We start from the raw sequence: 24,359 nt of genomic DNA, 5'->3' as shown, positions 1-24,359 counted from the left end.
CAGTCAACATCCTGTTGTCATGATGATGGGCCTATTTTTATTTGGAGGCCTGGAGCTGTAGCTCCATCCGCCCCATTGTTAATCTGGCCCTGAGCACATCCTTAACAGATCTCCTAGTTGGTGCACAGGTTATTTATTACTGGCTGATACATGTTAAAAGATCCACAGGTGGTGCTAATTATTTCATTTGTGATACTGAGAAGAACATACAGCACTAGTAAAATTCTATTATATTACTATTTCTATTGTGGTCATGGTGTGGGCTGGGGAGGGGGGTTTCCAGGCAGACGGAAACCCCCCCTGCGTTTGCCTATGCACCCCAGCCCACGCTGCTTAAGTTCAGGCAAGGAGAGAGAGGACTGACTGCAGCAGCAGTAGTCTCTCTCCCCAGTCCAGCAGACACGCTGCTGTCACACCGTGTGCTGGGCTAGGCAGAGACTGCTGCAGTTCTCTCTCTCCCTGCGTTATATGTGGGAGGGGAGAGCGATTGCACCTCCACCCCCGGACACCTACGCCCCCCTGGGTGGCGTGGGTGGCCGCGAACATATTGATTTTTATTTTTAAGGAGGGGCTCTGGCCACACCTCCCCAGTCAGCCATGCCCCCAGGCTCAGCAGAGCTGTCGGCAGTCCTGCAAGACCCCAAACCGTTAACGTTTTCCAGGTCACCTAGCAGGTGCACAGGTGCATTCATTACTCACTGACACATTCTAAAAGATCCATAGGTGGAGCTAATTATTTCACTTGTGATTCTGTGAGGAGATCTAGAAAACAAGAACTGTTGGGGGTCCTGAGGACCGAGTTTGAGAACCTGTGCTATAGACCATGGGAGGGAGAGATTGGAGGAAACACAAATGTACATGAGGGGATGTGGAAACTCGGCAGCCTCCGGCACTGTCCAACCTGAGTCCCCAGCGCTGCGAAGCAGCAATGCTAATCACGGTGCTGCTGTGAGCTTCTATTGTGACAAATGACAACCTGTCATTGACTAATTGGCTTGTACAGACAGCTGTTTTACTGCTGCTGTTTTAGTTTCTGAGTACAGCTTAGATACTAGGGAAACATTCACAGAGTTCTGTAGATACGGGGATCAATGCAAATAAATGTTAATATATTCATTTACACAGAGGTTTCCCTGTTGCAGAGAAACCTCATACAGAGAAGGCAGACTCTGAAGTGACTGGTCTGCATGTGCCAGAGATGGGGTTGGCCCCAAAAAAGTGGGTGTACTGGGCCCGATCATTTCTGTTGTGTGTGTGTGTGTGTGTGTATATATATATATATATATATATATATATATAATTACATTTAATTTATAAGGCCTCACAAGTGGCCCACAGCGCTCTATATATAGCATATATATATATATATATATATATATGGCTATTTTTCTGAAAAATAGGTTCAGGAACTATGGGTGGTGTTACTGTGTGGGTGGAGCTATAGAAAAACAATTAATTATATATAGTATATATACATATAGTTCCCAAGACTGCCGGCACTCTGCACTGAAAAATACATCTGGCCCTGGTGCCTTATATCTAAAGTATCCAAACCATCCAAAAAACAACACGGCACTCCAAGGGCTCCATTAAAGATGTCAAAACACCAAGTGTATTTGTAACCAGACAAGTCAACGTTTCAGGGCATCCGCCCTTTCGTCGACACAAGTAAGTTGTAAGTGTATCCTGATGAAAGGGCGGATGCCCTGAAACGTTAACCTGTCTGGTTATATAATATTTACATATATATATAATTAGAAACAATATATATTTAGAAACAAAGGCACTCAAAAGGGACTTTAGAATAAAACTTATCAGAGGCATTTCCAGAGAGGAGGGGGCCCGTGTGCAGTCTCCGACATGGGCCCCCTCTTATCCGTTCGGCGGCCGGCAGTGCACTTGAATTTGCGCAGCCAGCGCCGCACTTATAGACTTTGGGTACTAGAGAGTGCCCAGAGTCTATAGCGCATGCGCAGGTCACAGGGAAATTGACGCGGCGGCCATTTTCCCTGTACTGCACATGCGCAAACGACGGAAAAATGGCCACGGCGGGCATTTTCCAGACGTTTCTTACAGCGCAGACACCAGTGCCGACGTGGGACTCCAGAGAGGTAAGCAGTGTTCTCCCCACAAAATTTTTCCAGCCGGGTGGCATCAAGAAGTAGCCGGGTGGGGGCCGCCAAAAATAACAAAATTTAAACCCTGACCTTATAATGATTTAAACTTGAAATAACATTTACATGCAGTATTAATTCTCCTCTTATTATTAGAGGCCCAGTCGTCTGATTATGAAAAAGCTGCAAAGTCTGTAGGATCTGGTCCTTTTTATACAGCTCCCAGATACTGTCCCCACTTGCAGGCTCTCAAAGTGCCGGGTGGTAGGCTGTCTCTTGCCGGGTGGTGCACCCGCAATAAACAGCCTGGGGAGAACACTAGAAGTAAGTATAATATGGGTGTGCGGTGTGGGCCCCCTGGACTGAGGGGCCCATGTGCCCCGCACACTCTGCACCCATTATAAACATGCCCCCGTATCTTATGGAAAATACATTTTGGCCCAGAACATTACATCATAATTAATGCTGGACTCTCCAGCCAGGCTCCCACAGTGTCTCTCCTGCTTCCCCAGTGTTTCTCCAGCCAACCCCGCAGTGTCTCTCCATCCCCAGACACCTTGTCTTTTCTTCCCACCAGGGTTTCCTCTACTCTGCTTTTTAGCATTGCCATGTTACGTGATGACGTCACGTGCTGCAATAAACAAAATAAAACTTGATTGCACCGGCCACCACTGGTGCCGGATGTTCAAGCCAAAGCATCTCCTTGAATGGACCCCATACATGACTGTGTCCTGCTGATCATTACAGAGTCGCAGGCAGATGTTAGAGTCATCTGTGGGTCCCTCTGAGGCACCCTGGGACCTCAGTGCCTGGTATATCTATGCCGCTAGTACCCCCCGTCGCCAGGCCTATATACAGATATAGATCTATATTTTAGGGTATGGTATATTTGCAGAAATTCATCATGTCAACATAGTTGTAATTTCTACATGCTTGACATGTCGACATGCTAGCAGTGGTCTAGCAGTGACTTACCTGGTTCGCCAGCTTCAGCGGTGTCTTTCATGTCCGGCAGTCAGCTCCTGCAGTGGTTCCGGCAAGTCATTCATCTTTAAATAGGCTCAATCTCGTCTATTTTGGCGACCAACTTGGCCTGCACTTTGTCCTGTCTCAGCCCCCTTGGTGCGGGTATACGCAGCCTAGGAAAATACGGAGTTCCCAAGGAAAACAACACTCGCATTTACCTCCAATTCGGCATGAGGTCCCCAGTGTACTGACAAAGGGCTTGATCCAGATATGTATGTAAATCTGATGGTTTACGTACATATCCAATGTTTGTGGGTCTGCGTATGCGCAGGGCCCGATCTATGCATGCACAGAACGAGTCTTGCATGTTAGCACGCAGTGCCCCCAAGCCGCAATATGATTGACATGCTGCGGCCGTTTGGGAGCTGCACCGGGCTGCATTCCCAGGCTGCGTCTGTGAGCACTGCTTTCGAATCGCAGATACCTGCAGGAGGTGCATATTTACTATATCACCTCCAGCTGCGTTAGCATTTTAGTTGGACTTCTTCCTTGCGGCTGTGCAACACCATCTAAATCAGGAGATATCTGAAACCTTTACTGATACGGTATGCGTTTATGATGCCGGCGGTCGCTATGGGTGACGTTTGCTTGGGCCATAAAACAGGCAGTAAAATTGTTATAGAAACCTATTCCCACTAATCTTGATAAGACATTGTGAACAGAAGTTTAAAGGTCATTCATAAATATTTAAAACCTGTTGGCACAAATAGGTATTTACTGTGTGTGAATGCACTTATTTGTCTATCTCACACATACATCAATGCACGTCGGGCTTGGTAATTGTTCCCAGAAAATCAGTTTGCACCTACTTTTGCAGAATTGTGGCTCCAACTGGACGTTTGCACAGCGTAAAGATTAAAACGCCACTTTAAAGTCCAACCTATTTTCACTATAGGACAACTCCTTTCATTAATGTAAATGTTTCTTTTTATTTTACAGCCTGCTTTAGTATAATTTATGTCTCAAATTAATCATAATTTTGAGAACTGTCTCTATCTGATTCACGTGTCACTTATATGGGCCAAATGTAATAGGGTGAGAGTTTAGAAAATGTGACAGTTTTCTTACACTTTTATTTTTTGTTTTAATTTTTCATCTTTTATTTAAATTGCAGAAAATACAATTATAGAATACACATACAGTCAGGTCCATAAATATTGGGACATTGACAGAATTTTCAGATTTTGGCCTCTATTCACTACCACAATGGCTTTGAAATGAAACAAACAAGATGTGCTTTAACTGCAGACTTTCAGATTTAATTTGAGGGTAATTACATCCAAATCGGGTGAACGGTGTAGGAATTACAACAGTTTCAATATGTGCCTCCCACTTTTTAAGGGGCCAAAAGTAATGGGACTATCATCTCAAAAGCTATTTCATGGACAGGTGTGGGCTATTCCCTCATTATTTCATTATCAATTAAGCAGGTAAAAGGTCTGGAGTTGATTCTAGGTGTGACATTTGCATTTGGAATCAGTTGCTGCCAACTCTCAATATGAGATCCAAAGAGCTGTCACTATCAGTGAAGCAAGCCATCATTAGGCTGAAAAATCAAAACAAACCCATAAGAGAGATAGCAAAAACATTAGGTGTGGCCAAATCAACTGTTTGGAACATTCTTAAAAAGAAAGAACGCACCGGAGAGCTCAGCAACACCAAAAGCCCCGGAAGACCACGGAAAACAACTGTGGTGGATGACAGAAGAATTATTTCCCTGGTGAAGAAAAACCTCTTCACAACAGTTGGCCAAATCAACAACACTCTCCAGGAGGTAGATGTATATGTGTCAAGGTCAACAATCTTCACAAGAGTGAATATAGAGGGTTCACCACAAGATGCAAACCATTGGTGAGCCACAAAAATAGGAAGACCAGATTAGAGTTTGCCAAACAACATCTAAAAAAGCCATTACAGTTCTGGAACAACATCCTATGGACAGATGAGACAAAGATCAACTTGTACCAGAGTGATGGGAAGAGAAGGAACTGCTCATGATCCAAAACATACCACGTCATCAGTGAAGCATGGTGGTGGTAGTGTCATGGCGTGGGCATGTATGGCTGCCAATGGAACTGGTTCCCTTGTATTTATAGATGATGTGACTGCTGACAAAAGCAGCAGAATGAATTCTGAAGTGTTTCGGGCAATATTATATGCTCATACTCAGTCAAATGTTTCAGAACTCATTGGACGGCGCTTCACAGTGCAGATGGACAATGACCCGAAGCATACTGCAAAAGCAACCAAAGAGTTTTTTAAGGCTAAAAAGTGGAATGTTATGCAATGGCCAAGTCATCCCCTGACCTGAATCCGATTGAGCATGCATTTCACTTGATGAAGACAAAACTGAAGGGAAAATGCCCCAAGAACAAGCAGGAACTGAAGACATTTGCAGTAGAGGCCTGGCAGAGCATCACCAGGGATGAAACCCAGCGTCTGGTGATGTCTATGTGTTCCAGACTTCAGGCTGTAATTGCCTGCAAAGGATTTGCAACAAAGTATTAAAAAGTGAAAGTTAGATTTAGGATTGTTTAGTTTGTCGCATTACTTTTGGCCCCTTAAAAAGTGGGATGTACATATAGAAACCTTGTAATTCCTACACCATTCACCTGATTTGGATGTAATTACCCTCAAATTAAATCTGAAAGTCTGCAGTTAAATCACATCTTGTTTGTTTCATTTCAAAGCCATTGTGGTGGTGCATAGAGGCCAAAATATGAAAATTCTGTCAATGTCCCAATATTTATGGACCTGACTATATATATATGTATATACATACAAACATAGATACAGGAAATAAGAATACATGAGAAAAAAAAACAATTTTCTTACACTTTTTAAACTCACCCAATGTGATACAGAAGGATAGGTGTCCGAGAACAGGCAAACTCGCAAGTTTTTCAGACTTCACAAACTCTCACGATTTAAACTCTCATCCATATGTTTTCCCATTTTAAAGATACAACTCGACCAATGAAAGTTCACTGCTAAACGCTCACATTTTCTAAACTCTCACCCTATTACATTTGGCCCTAAGGGGGAGATTTAATAAAGCTTGGAGAGAGATAAAATTGGAGATAAATAGCACCAACCAATCAGCTCCTAACTGTCACTTTACAGTCTGTTTGAAAAATGACAGTTAGGAGCTGATTGGTTGGTGCTATGTATCTTCAATTTTATCTCTCTCCAAGCTTTATTAAATCTCCCCCTATGTGTTTAAACATTGATTTGATTTTTTTTTAAATGTGTGGAAATCATGGTCCAGAGGGAAAGTGCAGTGGCCATGGTATTGTGACAAGCATCTTCATTAAGCCACCACCCACTTTTCAGTGCCACAAAGTGTCATCAAGCCTTGCCCCTTTTACTAGAGAAGGGGGTAAAATGCGTAAGGGTCGCCTACCCTTTCAGGAGTCTGGGAAAATTCACCAAATGCTGTTTTCCATATATAGTCCATTTGGACATTGTGAAAGAGGCATCTCCATGTATAATGCATTGCAGAAAGGTGTGAAATCCTCAGTCTAGGGTTGGCCATTGTCCATCAATGGTTAGTAATCTTTGATGGTTTGCTGGCACAGGTCAATGGTTTTGCCATCGATGTGGGAGTTTCAAAAATGCCCATGGATGGCAGAGATCCGATAGCAGAGGTTTGCTAATGTACGGCCGCCAATCGTCAACGGTTCAAACATCATTGGTTTTCAGGCAATGGTTAGAAACAAAAATTAAAACAGAAGCTCTTCCGTCCCTAGTGCCACAACAAACCATGCTTACCTACCCTCCCGGAACGTCAAGGAGAATCTCAGGTGGCTGTCCCAGACACCCAGAAAATTAAGCAAGTCTCCCACAACCTCCACGTAACTGCTCGCTAACGCCTATTTGCCAAGTAAAGAGGGAAGTACGGGCATCTTAATGATGCGACTCGAGCTGGAGTGCACCATCGTGACCCAACCCACTGCTTTACAATACCGGAAAATGAGATCAATGCGATATTGAAAGGGCAGACCAGGTCCCCAGTATTTTGAATGCCCCCCCTGTGTGGAGATGGAGTTAAGTCTGAATGTCTAAATTATGTCCATGTCTAAATGATATCCTTGTTTACATTTTGATTGGGAACGCCTCCGTTTGGGCTGCCACCCCCCCGGCCCGCCTTCCAAATGGGGCGAGCTGTCAATCAACATCGACAGCTCGCCCCCTTTGGATTGAGACCCGCTACAACCGGCGCTGTCGGTCGTAGCGGGTCTCACGCATGCGCACGACGGCGCCGGCTCCGTCATGCGCATGCTCTGTGGGGGGCCATCGACCCGGTCGGCATCAGCGCTAACGACTGGGTCTGAATGACCCCCTAAGTCCACACACATGCAGGGGAATTCAATTCAAAGCGATGTAGAATAGCCCTGGGAGGGAGCTCCCGAAGCTATTCAACGCAATGTTTGGTCGGGCTAAAGGATTTCTTTTCGCACCCCCCTGGGGATGCAAGGAGAAATTCTACAAAAGTGCCGGCTGGCACTTTAGTCCCAGAATGCTGGTTCTCGCGATTAAATAAGTTAGGTGGCGAGAACCAGCATTCTCCGACGTAACAGCGCGCTGAACTGAATAGCTCTGTGAGCTCCATCCCGGTCCTATTCAGCATGGCACTGAATTGAATTCCGCCCATGGACATTATAAAGTACAAAACAACACCCCCACAAAGTTTATGCCACACTGACACATATAACTTGTATACAAGATATGATAGATAGATAGATAGATAGATAGATAGATAGATAGATAGATAGATAGATAGATAGATAGATAGATAGATAGATAGACAGACACACTGTATATAAGCCCCACCCTCCACTTACCTGGTTTCTAAAAGTGTAGAGAAGAAAGGATGTTCTCCTGCATTCTGTGGAGCACTCCTCACCTCTGCACTCACTGTCTCTCTCTCTTCCCTGGGTGCCATATCGCTTCTTATTCATCTCAGCTTCCCTGTCAGACTCCCCGATAAGCTCCGCCCCCTTTTTCCACTTTCCAGCCTCTATGGATCCTGGGAATGAACACCTGGCTCCTCATTGGTCGATAGCGGCCATTTCTTTGTAGCTTAGCATGGGGGCAGAAATTTTTTATTAGCCTCTTTAACTTAGATATCACTCGCTGCGTAGCTGGTCTTCCCCTGTCAGAGCTGAAGCAGCACTGTCTGCCACAGCCAGGCGGCCTTCAAGTACTAACAATGTACCGGCCCGGGGGGCAGATGGCACCCTGCCCCCCGGCCCAGTCCGCCACTGCCTCCAAGTTACTTGAGAGACTTGTCTACACCCACCTCACACACTTTCTAAACTCACACAACTTATTGGACCCACTTATTATTATTGTAACCATGGTGATGGGTTTCACTATTGACCACTCCTCCCTGGGAGATCCCGGCCGTCGACGCGTCGCGTTTGTGACGTCACCGGGCCTCAGCTGGGAATCGGAGTTTGCTGCACGAGACACGTCGGTGATATGATAAGGTATTTAAGTTTTGTTATTTCATTCATATCGTGTTCCAGTCTTGATAAAGAAGGTCTATCCTTCGAAACGTTGACTACAGGATTGTAGTTGTGTTTTTTGTTATTTAGTCTCCAAGTGCCGTCCGTTTCTTCATATATATATATATATATATATATATATCATTATATATAAGCCCCCCCCCCCCCGAAAATCCTGTATTTGCCCCTGCCCACACAGGGTCGGGGTGACCTTGCGGAGGGCAGGTTTCCAGTGTCCCCTGTTCCCGGATGGGGGCTGAGCTGTGTTCTGAATGCAACAGCACAGTCAGCGCTGCGGCTCCTAGTCCCCTCATCAGCATCACGTGGCACATCCTATCCGCGACACTGATCACTGATGTCGGGCCTCAGTAGCCACTCTGCGCTCTATGCAGCAACGCTGACTGTGCTGCTGCATTCACAACACAGAGCCAGAAGGTAAATAGTCATGGAGGGTGGGGGTACGGGTAGGCTTCGTGTGGCGGGGGAGGGATTGTAGGCTCCGTGTGGCTTGGTGGGGGCCCCCACAACTTAGTTGCCACCGGGCCCCCACAAGCCTTAATCAGGCCCTGTTTGGCCGACATTCCTGTGTGACTGGATCATGCAGCCCACCAAGAAACTCTGCAGTCTGGCTGGACCAAATTGCAATATATAGCACCTATCCTTCTGTATCAATGCCTATTTCCCTATAGATTGTAAGCTTGTGAGCAGGGCCTTCCTACCTATATATCTGTCTGTTATTACCCAGTTTTGGTCTATTCGTTTTCCAATTGTAAAGCGCAACGGAATATGCTGCGCTATATAAGAAACTGTTAATAAATAAATAATAAATAAATAAAAACAACAATGTACTATCAGGTTATTTCAACTAACTTGCTAATAAGTATGACCAGATTGTGACCATACACATAAGAACTGGTAGAAGACTTCACAAAACTTAACTGAACTTATAACTAACAATTTGTGAGTTTTGTTCTTTAAGATAATATCATTAAAATAGAATTTACTGTTTACCCCAATGGTGTTCACAATGATACGTTTTACATTTTTACATTACATTCATATGTCTTATAAAGTGGAAAATACTAAAATATAAACATTTTTAGATATAAACTCACCTTGGACTATGCTTTGGGAAAGCATAGAAATAAGCAGTAAATACAGTGTATGCAGCATACACCTGTTCTCAGGCAGCTGGTAAGTGACTGCTCTGTGCTAAGCACTAAGCTGAGTGACATCACAGAAGCTCTTTATGATGTAATCAGTCACATGATCATCCCAGTCACAGCTAACAGTTTTTAATCTGACTTCATTTTATTACCGAATTGAGGAAATTATGTTGGGCATTTTCAGATATTAGATACATTATTGGGCCTGGTTTACATATTAGTGGATCATCATAATTTGTGTTACCAGCAACGGCTTTTGTGAAGCCAAGTATTTCATTTTCTGAGATTAAATTAATATGAATCCTATCAGCAAGCTTATAGTTGCATATACATTTGTTACTGAGTTTTGCTGATTAGTCACAAATTCATGTTGAGATGATTTATTAACATTAAAGCACTAAAATGTTTTCCCACATGTACAGGGCTCCTGTGTATCCCGAGTTTCCCAGGATAGTCCCATTTTTCACCTAAAATCAAATAACTTTTCTACTGCCATGCAGACTCTGGGATCTCCTTTATCAGGGATGGGGAACCTCAGGCCCGCAGAATCATTTGGTCTGGCCCTTGGAGCTTGTTTCTACTAGCCTCATCTGGCATCCTGCAGCCAGAATCTATGCAGCAGTGCTGCCTGGTGTGTCCATAGGATGCTACAGATGGTCACACCGCTGCCCTTACAGCTCCCCGGAGCATCCTCAAGGTGCTCCTGGCATTGCTGTAATCACCGGCGATTGTGGCCCGGCCCCTGTGTGATGCCACACGGAGGTGGCATGGCCTGCCCCAGGCCCACAAATAATGTTATATATATCAAAATGACCCTCGGCAGAAAAAAGGTTCCCCACCCCTGACCTGAATGAACAGAGTAAACTGGATTTATGTTCTTACAACTTTATTTGAGACATAGAAGGAAGTACAGTGTGGACTGTATGGCCTCAGGTTTCAGATGATATGGGAGAACAGAGTTGCAATTTAAAATTCATAAGAGTCCGACAGATAGTACTAAGAGCTGGGTCACCAGAGAGAACAGTGTAATTTGTTCCAGTAGAAACATAAAATTGGATTTTTAATAATAATCTCTAATCAAGGGAAATCTTGATACCCTGATCTCTTTGAAACACTAGGGTTGACAACCATACTGATTAATACGGCTTGGCCTGGGTGCCACCACTATGGCCTGGAATCACTGTCGCAGTTACCCCGCCAGCGCAGTCTGTTAGAGGAATACTCTCCCCTGCCTCTGTTTACTGCCAGCCAACAGCCGTTTGGCGCTAGGACCCAGCAGCTCTCCACGCTGTGCAGCACTGCACGGTGTATGTCGTGATGTCACTTGCACCACCGTAAAGAAGAAGAGGAACATGCAACAGGCTGTCGAAGAAGGTAAGTTTGAGGGAGTCAGGGAGGGGGTTTTCTCTTGAGGTGACAGCAGGCTGAAAAGACAGGAGACTGGAGAGACAGGAAGCTGGAGTGACATGGGGCAGGACTCAGGAGGATGGAAAAACGAAAGGCTGGAGTGACGGGGCAGGAAGATGTTAAGACAGCAGTCTCCAGTGACGAGGCAGGAGGCTGGAGAGACATGGGCCAGGAGGCTGGAAAGACAAGGGTCTTGAATGATAGAGCAGGAGGCTATAAAAGAGCAGGAGGCTGGAGAGAAACGGGCAGGAGGCTGGAAAGAGGGGGCTAGAGAGAAACAGGCTAGGAGGCTGGAGAGACATGGCACAGGAGGCTGGAGGGGACACAGGGGGCAGGAGGTGACACATGAGGCACTAGTCTGGTTGAATCTTTGTTGTACAGTATGATGATGACATTAGTTATATTCCTACACAAACAGGCATCGTCCAGGTCATGTGATCTCCTACATGAATAGTGAATACCGACTGAGGACACTGTCTGCCCAGAGAGGATCAACTTCTACAGAGGTTACCTGCTGCAGAGAAATCACCATATAGGTAAGGTGTATTTTTATTTAGTACACACAATTAAAACCAGTATAGACTCTTTACCTGGACTCGGTAAAAACCAGTATAGACTCTTTACCTGGACCTGGTTGTTGGAAGTGCTCAGCGGGGGCCTGGGTCAGTTGCTGAGGGGCACATTGTTCCCTTTGCAGCAGACATTTGCAGCTCGCGGTGCCCATCTTTGCAGCGCATGTCACCGCATAGCCAAAACAAAGGTGACAACCCTACTGGCACCTTATATTTGAAACAACTATTGTGTAAGCTCCAGAGCAGGACAGGTGCATGTGACAAAGAGGTAAAGTTCTTAGAGTGAATTTAAGTATATTTAATTTTTTTAATTTAAACAATTATATGGAGCATGGGACTACTCATCTCACTTTCTATATGATTATTAAACCAAAGTGTAGGTCCAGCACTGGTTAAAATCCTTTATGCTAAGTTAACTTCCAGTTTCCATCTATTTCTTACTAGAAGTTTTAATTGAGTGCAGCTGAGTAAGATAAATAAAAATTGGTTATCAGAGCACATAATTAGTTTCTATAGTAACAGAAATGCTTGGTCAGAAGTAAATCTTAGTGAGTCAACCAAAAATAATAGTTTGTTCCACTGAAGCTTTACTCTGGTCAATGGCTGTGGTAGTGTACATCTCCCAACATATGAGAGCAAAAAAATCGAGACCCCACACACGCCAAAGAGAGGGGGTGCTGTGGCCATGCAACTTTTCAGGACAAGCACAAGGGCGGCGCATGCGAGTCTCTGAATTTTGACTTCCCATATTTTGGGAGGGGGTTGGGTATGAAATACCAGCGGCTGAATATCCCAAGAGGGGTGGTAAGTATGCTATCCCTACCCCTCTCCCCCCCTAACCCTCCCTTAGTGGTGCCTAACCAAAACCTCCCCCCCTAGTGCCTAACCCCCCCTCCACCCGGTGGTGCCTAACCCTAACCACCCCATCCCGCACCCAAAACCTAACATAACCGTCCCCTTCCCCCGCGGCTAAGGCCTAACAAGCCCCACTTACCGTTGTTTGGAATGCCGGCTGTCGGGATTTCGGCATAGGGATAAAGATAGGCATCAGGGTTTTGACGTCTATCTTTAGTCCCAGTTCAGGCTTTCACCGGTAATATAACTACATCCCGTTGGGAGGTATGTACATGTGACAGGAGCATGTAGCTGTGCTGGAGAGCATGGCATTAGCACGTGCCCACGAGAGTCTCCGGAGGGAGACTATGCGATAAGCATAATGGGGCCTATATACACCACTGAGTCACCACCGCTAGGTGCCATATACATTCCACTGCCAGCGGCTGTACCTGATGTTCTGTATATGCCTGCATTGCATGCCTACTGCATTAACCTTGGGTTGGCTCCGTCCTGTGTTTCTAACTGCTTAATAACTAACATACATCATACATCTGACACCCAGGGGCGCTGACACAGGCATAGACAGGAGACTGCTGTGCCTGCTGCTCAACAGCCGTGAGCAGTCTCCCACTGCAGCCCAGCACACAGCATCGTGTGCTGGGCTGCTGTGAGGGAGGGGGGGTGGCGTCAGATCAGGGCCCTTCCAGCAGGCCTGGGTAATTAGTACCCGCTCCCCTCTCCTCTCGGCGCCTCTGCTGACACCTATCAACACCATAGGTTCTGCCAATAATTTAGCTGTAGCATACTGTTGTGTTTAGTGCGTGGAAGTAGCATGTGGTGCTGCTGGTGTTATTATATGTTGTAGTATAGTGTAATGAAAGTATTATTAGTGCAGTTGGTAGGAGTATGTGGTGAAGTTAGTATGTACGATGAGCTCCACCATTCATAGAAATACAAGCCCACCTTCTACAAAGTGCAAGACTCCTGCTCAATGTGGGGGCAGTTAAAGCCATGGGAGAATTATGAATACCGTATTGTCGTTACCCCTAAATAATCGCAAGACGCTATTTAGCGTTACCTGTCGCACAATAAATAATTGTTTTTCAGCCCAACTGTGTTTCCAAAGCACAAAAGTTCTTATTGCAACAAAAAGTAAGTTACACGCTATGATCTATCACAATTAGCACAAAGACAATTAAATACAAAAGGTACAGCTTGATACATACGCATGCGCACCGGTCCCAGTAAACAGTTGTCACTCCAGAAGCCTGTGGCCATCCAAGAAGAATGGCTACTGACTGGGACCGGGACACAGGCTATATACCCTAACAGATTTCTAACCAATAATTTCCTATGATCCATAACCATCGAACGCAAGATGCGACTCCCTCGCTGATAGACTCGAATATCTGGAAATAAACAGGGTGTCAGTATAGTACCAAACATGTCTACCATATATACCTTAATTATCATATACATACATTTCAAAACATAATTATATGCTACTAAAACCTCTAATATTACGTTTAATGTAAAGGAACCTTTTATGAGTGAGTGTATATTTATGATTATATGTAAGTATGCGTTGTGCGTCTACATGCAGCGTAAAAGGTGCGATGTGTGCAGGGGTTGTGTACAGCGCAAACATGCGCTGTGTGTGTGTTTATATTTACAATAGCAACTGTGTATATGTGTGCACGCATTGTGGATACACATGCGATCGTTTAAGTGTATGTATATATTTGTGTGCAAATCTGCATCAGTGTCATGGATTTATATATATATATATACATATATCTAGCTTTATTCAGTAACTGGTATTATTGATATTACTTCTGTCTGAACTAAGGGCCTGATTCAGAGCCGCTCGTAGGCGGCCGCTCGTTCGCTCTGAGCGATGTTCGCACAACTGCACATGCATATGGGTCGTAATGCGCATGCGCCAACCAGTCATTGCGGTCGGAAATCGTGCGCTCGCAAAGCAGCGGGGGGCTGCTAATTTGATTGACAGAATGTACCGTTTGTGGGTGGTAACAGGGGAAGGTGCTTGAAAACGGGGGAGTGGAGATCCGAACGCAGGCGTGCCTACCGGTCAAAAGGGCGTTTTAATGTGAGTGCATAATTAGTAAAGGAGCGTCATCAACCACGTCACTTGGTTGTCTTTTAGCCTGAACTGCTCGCAGTGATAGCGGTAAGAAAAAGCTACCACAAACACTGCGAGCAGTTCAGATTCCTTTCGATGTACCCGATTAATCTAATAAATACCGGAGATGACGTGTGATGCAAACGGCAAAGGGGCGTCTTTACAAAATAGCGAGCGCATTTTTCGTTCGCTCGCTCAGACATAGAGGCGTCAACAAATCGCAAAGAGCGAGTGCTCAATTTAAATAGACGGCTACTTTTTTGGAATGACCGTCCACAAATAGCGTCCGGGTCTGAATCAGGCCCTAAGTTCAAAAATGACATACAATGGAGCTGTTCTGATCAGAGATGGCCAGCAGATACTTGATGGAATGTAATCAAAGGCCTTTCTAGCCTATTTGGAATGTAAATGCTAGTTCCTTTAGGCATACAGTGATAGTCAGACTTAAAGACAATGGGCCTGATTCAGAGCCGGACGCTCTGATCAGAGCGCTCGCTCTGAATCAGGGCCCTCCTCCATTAAAATGGAGCGTCCTCCTGGACGCTCGTATAGCTGTGGGTGTTCAAGACCATCGCGACCATCGGACTTGCGACGGAAACCCTGCGGTAGGGTTTCCCAGCCACAAGTCCTGGAGTGATTTTGGCTCTATCAGAGCCAAAATCACTCCCACTGACATCACTAGTGATGTCAGTGGGGCCGGCTTCAGACGGTAGGCGTTCATCTGGCAGGCACGCCCCCGGCACACCCACCAAAGGGGGCGTGCTGTCAGTCACCATCGACAGCACGCCCCCTTTGCTGCGAGACCCAGAGCGACAGCTTGGTTCCCTCCGTCGTGCGCATGCGCAGTGGGGAACATTGACCCACTTGCGAGCGTACTGCCGCTTGCGAGTGGGTCTGAATGACCCCCAATGTTTCATTCAAAACACTTGTCTGCACCTCACAGTGGGCCTGATTCAGACCCGCTCGCGAGCGCTGAGCTCTCGCAAGCGGGTCGATGGTGACCCAGTGCGCATGCGCATGACGGAGCCGGCTCTGTCGTGCGCATGCGTGAGACCCGGATAGTGACGGGCAAACCGCCGCTCCGGGTCTCGTACCAAAGGGGGCGTGCTGTCGATGTTGAGTGACAGCATGTCCCCTTTGGTGGGCGTGCCGGGGGCGTGGCTGCCCAGACGGAGGCGTTCCCATGGTGACCACCCACAGCTAATGCGAGCATCCATGATGATGGTCGCAATGGTCAAGATCATCGCGACCATCGGGCTTGCAATGAGACCCTTGTGGTAGGGTCTCATGGCCGCAAGCCCCAGAGAGCTTTCGGCTCAAACAGAGCCGAAAGCTTTCCCACTGACATCACTTGTGATGTCAGTGGGGCCGCCCCCAGACGGTAGGCATTCTCATGGGAATGCTTCCGTCTGGGCTGCCACCCCCCAGCCCGCCCACCAAAGGGAGCATGCTGTCACTCAACATCAACAGCACGCCCCCTTTGGTGCGAGATCCGGAGCGACGGATTGCCCGTCGCTATCTGGGTCTCTCGCATGCGCACGACGGAGCCGGCTCCGTTGTGCGCATGCGCTCTGGGCCACCATTGACCTGGTTGCGAGTGCTCTGCGCTTGCGACCGGGTCTGAATCAGGCCCCCTGATCTTAACCTTTTGTAGTCATGCATAATAATGTATTATTCAAGGTTATAACTGGTGTGACAAAAGTAGGTCACTGAACCGTTAAACAATGCGTTTCAAGAGGGTAGAACAACCCTTATACGCCATCTGCGGATCTATAGGGATCATTGGTGGGATGTGGGATCTCATCGAACCTATAAAGGAAATTTGGGGGGATTGAGACTACATTATCTAGGTTGTTTGAAAATAACTTTAACAATACATTCATGCATGACCATATGATTTTATATTTCATCATCTGATGGTACACTCTAATTCGGGGTTGTAATACAGTTCTTCCTTGACCTTGGTATCCATAATATCATTGCTTACACCATCATCTCTGTTTCTCTATTTGCTCTTGTACATTTTCTGCACTTCAATACATTAGGAACACACCTGACAGATAAGTCAATTACTAAGATGATAATAAGTATGAGGATCAAGAGCTTACCCACAATAGCAACCAGTTCCTGGACCCACTCTCCTAGACTGGAGAACCATTTCACAGGGTTCAACCAAGAGAACCACTCTTCTATCTTTTCCTTTACTTCAGCCAGTGAAGCATTATGGTTCTTTCGAAATTCCCATTTCAGCTGCAGAATTTCATCCATCTTCCGGTCTATCACCTCCTTGGGGTCACTAGCGTTATTTGTGATGTACGTGCAACACTTGACACCAAACTGGGTGGCCAAGGTTACACAGTACCCACCAGAAACAGCTGTTAAATAATTTAACACTAGCCTATGCACAAGTTCTTTCTTATAAGCTTGTAGCTCCTTGCCGGTATACCTGAACGTGTCATCATACATCTCGGTGATATTAGCTATTAATTTAGCAAGATCTTGGATGTATCTAAAATTTAAAGTACCCCGAGCTATTCTGGTGGGATCTAGTGCTACTAAAATTTGGAAACCAGTTGTTTTGCTAATCAACTGTGTAGCTGCATGTATGTCACCAGGTATCATGTTTCTTTTGTCACGGTGTTCATAATGCGTATGAAGATATGGAGATGGTGTGTTTTTATAGATATCAAGCATTTCACCATGTGTAAGGGTCATAACCTCTGGAAGTACCCTTCCCAGATAACATAAACCTTCGGAACTCGGAGAGAGCCACTTATACGCTTTCCTTCCACATATAAAATACACATCATCGGGGAGAACGTAAGGAATAGAATGCGTCATAATCATCAAACACATTTCCCTAGCATATGATCCTATCTCAGGTTCTCCCATATGACTAACACACATTTCTGGTTGTATAACCCTGGCATAGTACCCTTCTGGTACCCTACCAGCCATTTCTTTGGTGTCACTACATGTATACGGATACCGGAAGTGTCTCCCACTTAATCTAATTGCTGCATAAAAGTTCAAAATTTATAGGTTCATTATCAGCTCTTAGTGAAAAGGTCATCGTCTGGTTATTCCCAGTCACCTCCCAACTTCCTGGTTTGTTGAAGTTGGTGATGTTCGAACACAAAAGTGATCTATCTACTTGGTACTGGTGGAGTTTAAAATGAGGTGATTTGGATATAAGAAATTTTCCATCCAGCGTCTTCCCTGTTTGCAATTCTAAAACCTCAGAGACATTTAATGGAAATGGCACTAACCCTACATTATGCTGTCCCTGAAGCACGTGAGAGCACACCCAACAGTCAGTCTGGTTTAAAACTTTGCCCACCATGGTATGATAAACCTCTAAAGGATACCCACCCCAATACTGGTTATATTTATGCTGGCACCGTTGGATGCATCTCTCATCGACTAGGGACCCACAAAACTCACAAATACAATATTCCTCAGACGATAACCCTTCACACTGTCTCCGAGTTTCCAGGCTAACAGATCTCTTAGCAATTACTGTACTGAGTTTGGTCAGATACCGCCCTTGTGAATGTATGGCTCCTTCTCCCGACTCCACTCCATTGATATCGCCATCGACCACTCCCCCAATCACCTGCCCACTGTTACAGAAACAGGACATCCCAAACCAAGCAAGGATTATGAGAATTCTGGAAGAAAATAAGAATGCAAACCCAGCCCACCATTCCATTGCTGGAATAGTGGACTGCAAATTTCTCTAGCTCAGGTATCTCACTGCAGTCTTTAACTCTCCCAGAACAAGCTCGCAATTGACAGTTCTGCGTTATCTGCCTCGTCTCCGCCTTGTATCTCCACCGTTTGGTTGACCTTTCTGCAGTGAGTGGAATGGATCCAAGGTATCTCTCTCTGCCACTTTCAAGGATGTTGTACTTGTCAGCAACACTTGATACGGACCTTCCCACAGATCTGTCAGACAACCTGAATGTAAGAAATTTTGAATCATAAATTCTCCAGGTTCAACATCATGACAGTTTGTTTCAGGCATATCAGGTGAGAACAATTTCAATTACAGTAACCTTGTTGTTACTCTTCAAGTCTTTCTATGGACTTACAATCAGATGAGGTTGTCTCCCGATAAGTATCTCAAAGGGGGACAAATTAAGAGGGGGTCTAGGAGTTGTCCTGATGCTATGAAGGACTAGCGGTAAGGCTCCTGGCCACCCCAGTCCAGTCTCTGCCATGGTCTTACTTAGGGCCTGATTCAGAGCCGTTCGCTATTTGCGGTCGTTCGTTCAAAAACAAGGGGTTGCTATTCAAATGATCCGTTCGCAAATTGCAGTCTGTTCACACCTCTAAGTCTGAATGAGCGAGCAAAACATACGCTCGTTTATTTGATAAAAACGCCCCCTGGCCGCTCGCACCATACGTCATGTCCGCTATTTATTAGATTAATCGAGTACATCGTACAGCGTATGAACTGCTCGCTATTCTTGTGGTTGGTTTTTTCAACCGCTATTTTGCGAGCAGTTCTGTGTTAAAAAAAAACAAGTGACGTGGTCAATGACGCTGCTGTATTAATTATGCACTCCCTTAAAACGCCCGTTTTGACCTTTAAGCACGCCTGCGTTCGAATTCCACTCCCCCGTTTACAAACACCTTCCCCTGTTACCACCCACATACGCCTCATTCTGTCACTCAAAATAGCAGGCATTCGCTATATAGCGTACAAACGATTTTCGGCCACACTGACTGGTTCGCGCATGCGTACTAAAAACCGTACGCATGTGCAGATGTGCGAACATCGCTCGGAATGAGCGTACGGCCGCTAGCAAGCGGCTGTGAATGAGGGCCTTAGTTTGTTCTTAATAGTACCATTTACCCTCTCCACCTTGGCACTGGCTTACGGTCGGTAGGGGGTGTAAAGTCTACTATTAATACCCATGAGCTTACAAATGTTTTGGAAGACGTCACCTGTGAAATGAGTACCCCTATCACTTTGATTCTAGGGATACCGTATCTGCATACAAACTCCTGAACAATCTTTTTAGCAGTAAAAGCAACAGTATTAGTGGCAGCTGGATATGCCTCAACCCAATTTGAATACACATCTGTACAAACTAATACATACTTGAGATTCCTGCAAGGTGTTAATTGGATGAAATCATTTTGTATTACCTGAAAAGGTTCGTCTGTCGGAGGGATGTGGGATGGCTCAGTAGGGATTGTTTTCCCTACATTTTTCCTCAAGCAAGTCAAACAGGACATAGCCCTCTTTTCAGCTTGAGAGGAGAAGCCAGGTGCACACCAATACACCCTGACTAACTTGCACATACCTTGCTTTCCTAGGTGAGTCAAACCGTGCGCTGCCTCAGCCAAGGTTGGGTAATATGCCTTGGGTGCAACAGACCTACCTTGTCCATCTGTCCAAAGCCCAGAGGACTCTTGGACACATCCCTTTGATCTCCAGACTGCCCTTTCCTGTATGGAGCGCAAATTTTGCATCTCAATTAATTTCTGCGTATCAATTGCTTGGAAAACCATCATTTGATTAATTGGCATGTTCACTCTTAAACCTGCTGCCCATTTGGCAGCTTTGTCTGCCCTGTTATTGCCCAGTGACACTGGGTCTTCCTTGCAGGTGTGGGCTTTACACTTAATGACGGCTACTGCCTTTGGTTTTTGAATTGCTGTCAACAGTCCTTTTATGTGGTATGAGTGTGCGACTGGTGTGCCTGCTGCTGTCATAAAATTTCTCAGATGCCAAAGAGCTCCAAAATCATGCACTGATTTTGATGACAGCAGCAGGCACACCAGTCGCACACTCATACCACATAAAAGGACTGTTGACAGCAATTCAAAAACTGAAGGCGTACCTGGAGTCAGTGTAGATGTTAGCTGACTTACCTTCTGGCAGTTCACACGCTCTCCTTAATGCCACCAGCTCAGCTACTTGTGCTGAGTGAGGTGGACCAAGTGGTTCAGCTTCTACAACATATTCATCATTTACAACAGCATAACCTGTGCATAATTCACCTGTGTCAGTTTGTCTATGACAACTCCCATCCATGTAAAATGTCAAATCTACATTTTCTAAGGGTGTATCACGTATGTCTGGTCTTGCAGTAAAGGTCTGATTCAAATATTCCATACAATCATGTGTATCAGTATAGCTGCAAAACTCACCTTTCACCAGCGACTCACCTCTCTCCACCCTTTGTGCTTTCCTAGGCACATAAGGTAAGTATGTTGCTGGATTTAAAGTGTTACATCGTTTACTGGTGATATTTGCAGATGCCATTAGAGCTAGTTCCCATTTTGTGAACCTAGCTGAATAAACATGTCTAGTTTGGGCAGAATTCAGTAAAGCAGATACAGCATGGGGTGTAAAAACAATCATATCATGACCTAATATTACATCCTCACTCTTATTTACCAAAAGAGCAGTCGCTGCTACACTTCTTAAACACGTTGGGAGTGATCTTGCCACAGTGTCCAATTGGGCACTGTATTATGCTACAGGTCTGTTAGCGTCACCATGTTTTTGTGTGAGGACACCTGCCACGCAGCCATCAGCTCCCTACAATATAACTCAAAGGGTTTTTCACAATCTGGTATTCCCAGGCCAGGTGCTCTTGTCAGACTATCCTTAAGGTTAAGGAAAGCTTGCTCTGTCTCCTCAGTGTGTGTAACACGATCAGGTTTTGAGGCTGAAACTAACTCCTGCAATGGTAATGCCAAAATAGAAAAACCTGGGATCCACATTCTACAGTATCCACACATTCCCAAGAAGGTACGGATTTGCTGTTGGTTTTGCGGCAGTGTCATGGTGTGTATGGCCTGTATTCTGTCAGTTGTCAAATGTTGTAGCCCCTGGGTTAGACACTGTCCCACATATTTGACCCTGGCTGTAATTTGTCCTTTGCAGCCTTGTGTCCTGTTTGTGAGAGATGAAGTAACAACAGTTTAGTATCATTTAAACATGACATAAACGAATCAGAGCATAACAATAAATCATCTACATATTGAATTAGCACAGATCCATTAGCAGGTTGAAAAGATTGCAAACAGTCGTGTAAGGCCTGAGAGAAAATACTGGGGCTATTTATGAAGCCCTGGGGAAATCGTGTCCATGTGTATTGTACCCCTCTGTATGTGAATGCAAATAGATAATGACAGTCAGGGTGAAGAGGGACAGAGAAGAATGCAGAACACAGGTCAATGACCGTGAAATGGGTTGCGAATGGTGGAATCTGCATAAGGATGACAGCTGAATTTGGCACTACGGGGAATTGGCTCTCAACTACTTTATTAACCCCTCTAAGGTCTTGTACTAATCTATAGCCCCTCCCCCCAGCCTTCTTCACTGGAAAAATTGGACTATTGGCTATACTTGCTGCACGGACTAAAATTCCCTGTTGCAATAACTGCTAAATTATGGGATAAACCCCTATCTCTACTTCTGGTTTTAATGGGTACTGGGGAATTTTTGGAGCTTGCCTACCACTTTTTAGATTTACCATTACGGGAGCTACATTTGCCATCAATCCAGTGTCCTGTCCATCTTTGGTCCAGAGGAACCCTTGTTATTGTAACAACATTTCCTTTACCTGGGGTGAAATTTGCTCTAGAATGGTAGAGTGCAACATTAGTCTTTGTGGAGTGTCCAATATATCCCTTACCTCATGCGCAACCTTCTCTGGGATATCTAGGAATATACCATCAGGGGTACAGTAAATGACACATCCCATTTTACACAACAAATCCCTTCCCAGTAGGTTAGTAGGAGCCGCTGCTACCAAGAGAAAATAATGTTTGGTTTGCAATGGTCCGATAGTAACCTCTGCGGATTTGGTTAAAGGATAATGTTGCACTTTACCCGTTACCCCCATGGCTGGTATGGTCTTGTTATTAACCTGAAAATTTTATGGAGAATTATCACTGACCTGGTCACCCCTGTGTCTACAAGTAAAGTATGTTTAGTACCAGCTACATTGACTGTCATTGTAGGTTCTTCCCTAGTATTCTCAGTTAACCTGACTGGCTGTAGACTACAGGTATGACCTGACCCCTAGCAATGACTATCTTCTTCCAGTAAAGCATTTACTGCCACTATGTGTGCTGGTGACTGTTGGAACTGTCCTGACTTCTGTGGGTGTTTAGGTGCCCCCTGGTAAGGTGGCCCCCTCCTCTTCTCCCTGCAGTTTCTACTTATGTGTCCTATCTGATTACAGTTATAACATCTTTGTGAATATGTGTTGAAAGGTTGTTGTTGTGTGGTTTGGGGTACATGAAGAGTTTGAGTCTGTGTATGGTATGTGTGTTGAGGCGAGGTATGTTGATATGTGTTTAATTGTTGATATGTGTGTTGACTGCGCAGGATGGTATGTACTGAGAGCATGTAGTTGCGCAGGTGTACATGTCTCTTGTGGCTGTATATACATTGCTTCCAAAGCTTGAATGCTAACAGCCATTAGCTTTTCGCTTTGGGTTTCTCTTTTCCTGAGGATGTTTTTATCATGTTCAATAGCAGATTCCCTGAGAGCATCTACCGTGATTCCCTTCCAGTTAGGCTGAGAGGTCTGAACCCTGGTCTTTAGGTTGTCTTTAAGAGCATCCATAAGTACCGTAACTGCTACTTTCCTGTGGTGTGAGTTGTCTTTTATGTCTTCTATCCCAGTGTATTGGGTTATGGTCTGCAGTGCTCGGGTGAAATAATCTGCTGCGGACTCACTCTCTTTCAATTTAATGGTGAAAATTTTACTCCAGTTCACTACTACTGGAAAATATACGGCCAATTGGGTGACTATGCGGGCAATGTTATCCTGGTTACTTTCATCAGTTAAGGGATTGTCTCCATCCAATACACAGGCCGTGATGAATCTTTTCACGTCGGTACTAGATGGAAGACATGCCCATAATATCACTCGCCAATCCCTGTTGGTTCGCTCGTGAGCATTACCGAGATCCTTAACAAATTTTTTACATTTAGCTAATTCTTTCTAGGGTCGGGAAAGTCTGACATTATAGAATGCAGCTCTGCTATCGTGCATGGACAATGCATGGTTACATCCCTTGTAGGCACTACACCATTTGCGTCCGGATTCTCATTGGGAACTGTTATTGTCCGGACAGGATGGACGCCTACCACATTGCTACCTTTGGCCTTGGTACTTGGGTTTATTCTACTACTTGCACGTATTATATTACTTCCACCAACCACAGCTGTCGCTTCAGTTGGTGGTGCTACAGTTGATGGTGTCACCTCTGCTGCTATACTTGGTGGGGTCACTCCCTGTGCTTGCTGTGGTGGAATAGCTAACATTTGAACAGCATGTGAAATGGAAAACACTACAACAGGTTCATCATCTAATTCATAAACATTTTCCTTATACTTACTCAGAATAGGGTACAAGTTACTTGTTACATTTTTATAATTTTTGGTATCATCTGTACCTGAACCTTCAGCCGCATAGGGCGGCGGAGGTCCGCCTGCGCTCATGCCTGCACCTTCGGCAACGCTACCTTACGTGCATGCTCCCTTTAAGCACGCACATGGCCCTATTTAGCGTTGCGTGCGCGCTCCCTTGCATCGTGAGCGTGGC

At 45.3% G+C, this 24,359-nt stretch overlaps 1 protein-coding gene and 1 pseudogene across 1 annotated transcript in view; both read right to left on the bottom strand.

Annotated features, from left to right (window-relative positions):
• INPP5A (inositol polyphosphate-5-phosphatase A) overlaps window positions 1-24,359 on the bottom strand; it is a 567,250-nt gene that overhangs the window by 530,168 nt on the left and 12,723 nt on the right. The window lies entirely within an intron of this gene.
• Window positions 12,198-24,256, bottom strand: LOC148518822 (uncharacterized; annotated as a pseudogene).

Source organism: Taudactylus pleione, unplaced genomic scaffold (assembly GCF_031769625.1).
Source record: "Taudactylus pleione unplaced genomic scaffold, aTauple2 ptg000198l, whole genome shotgun sequence".
Classification (NCBI taxonomy): Eukaryota; Metazoa; Chordata; class Amphibia; order Anura; family Myobatrachidae; genus Taudactylus; species Taudactylus pleione.
The sequence above is the reverse complement of the archived record's forward strand: the minus strand, read 5'-3'. Positions and strand labels throughout refer to the sequence as shown.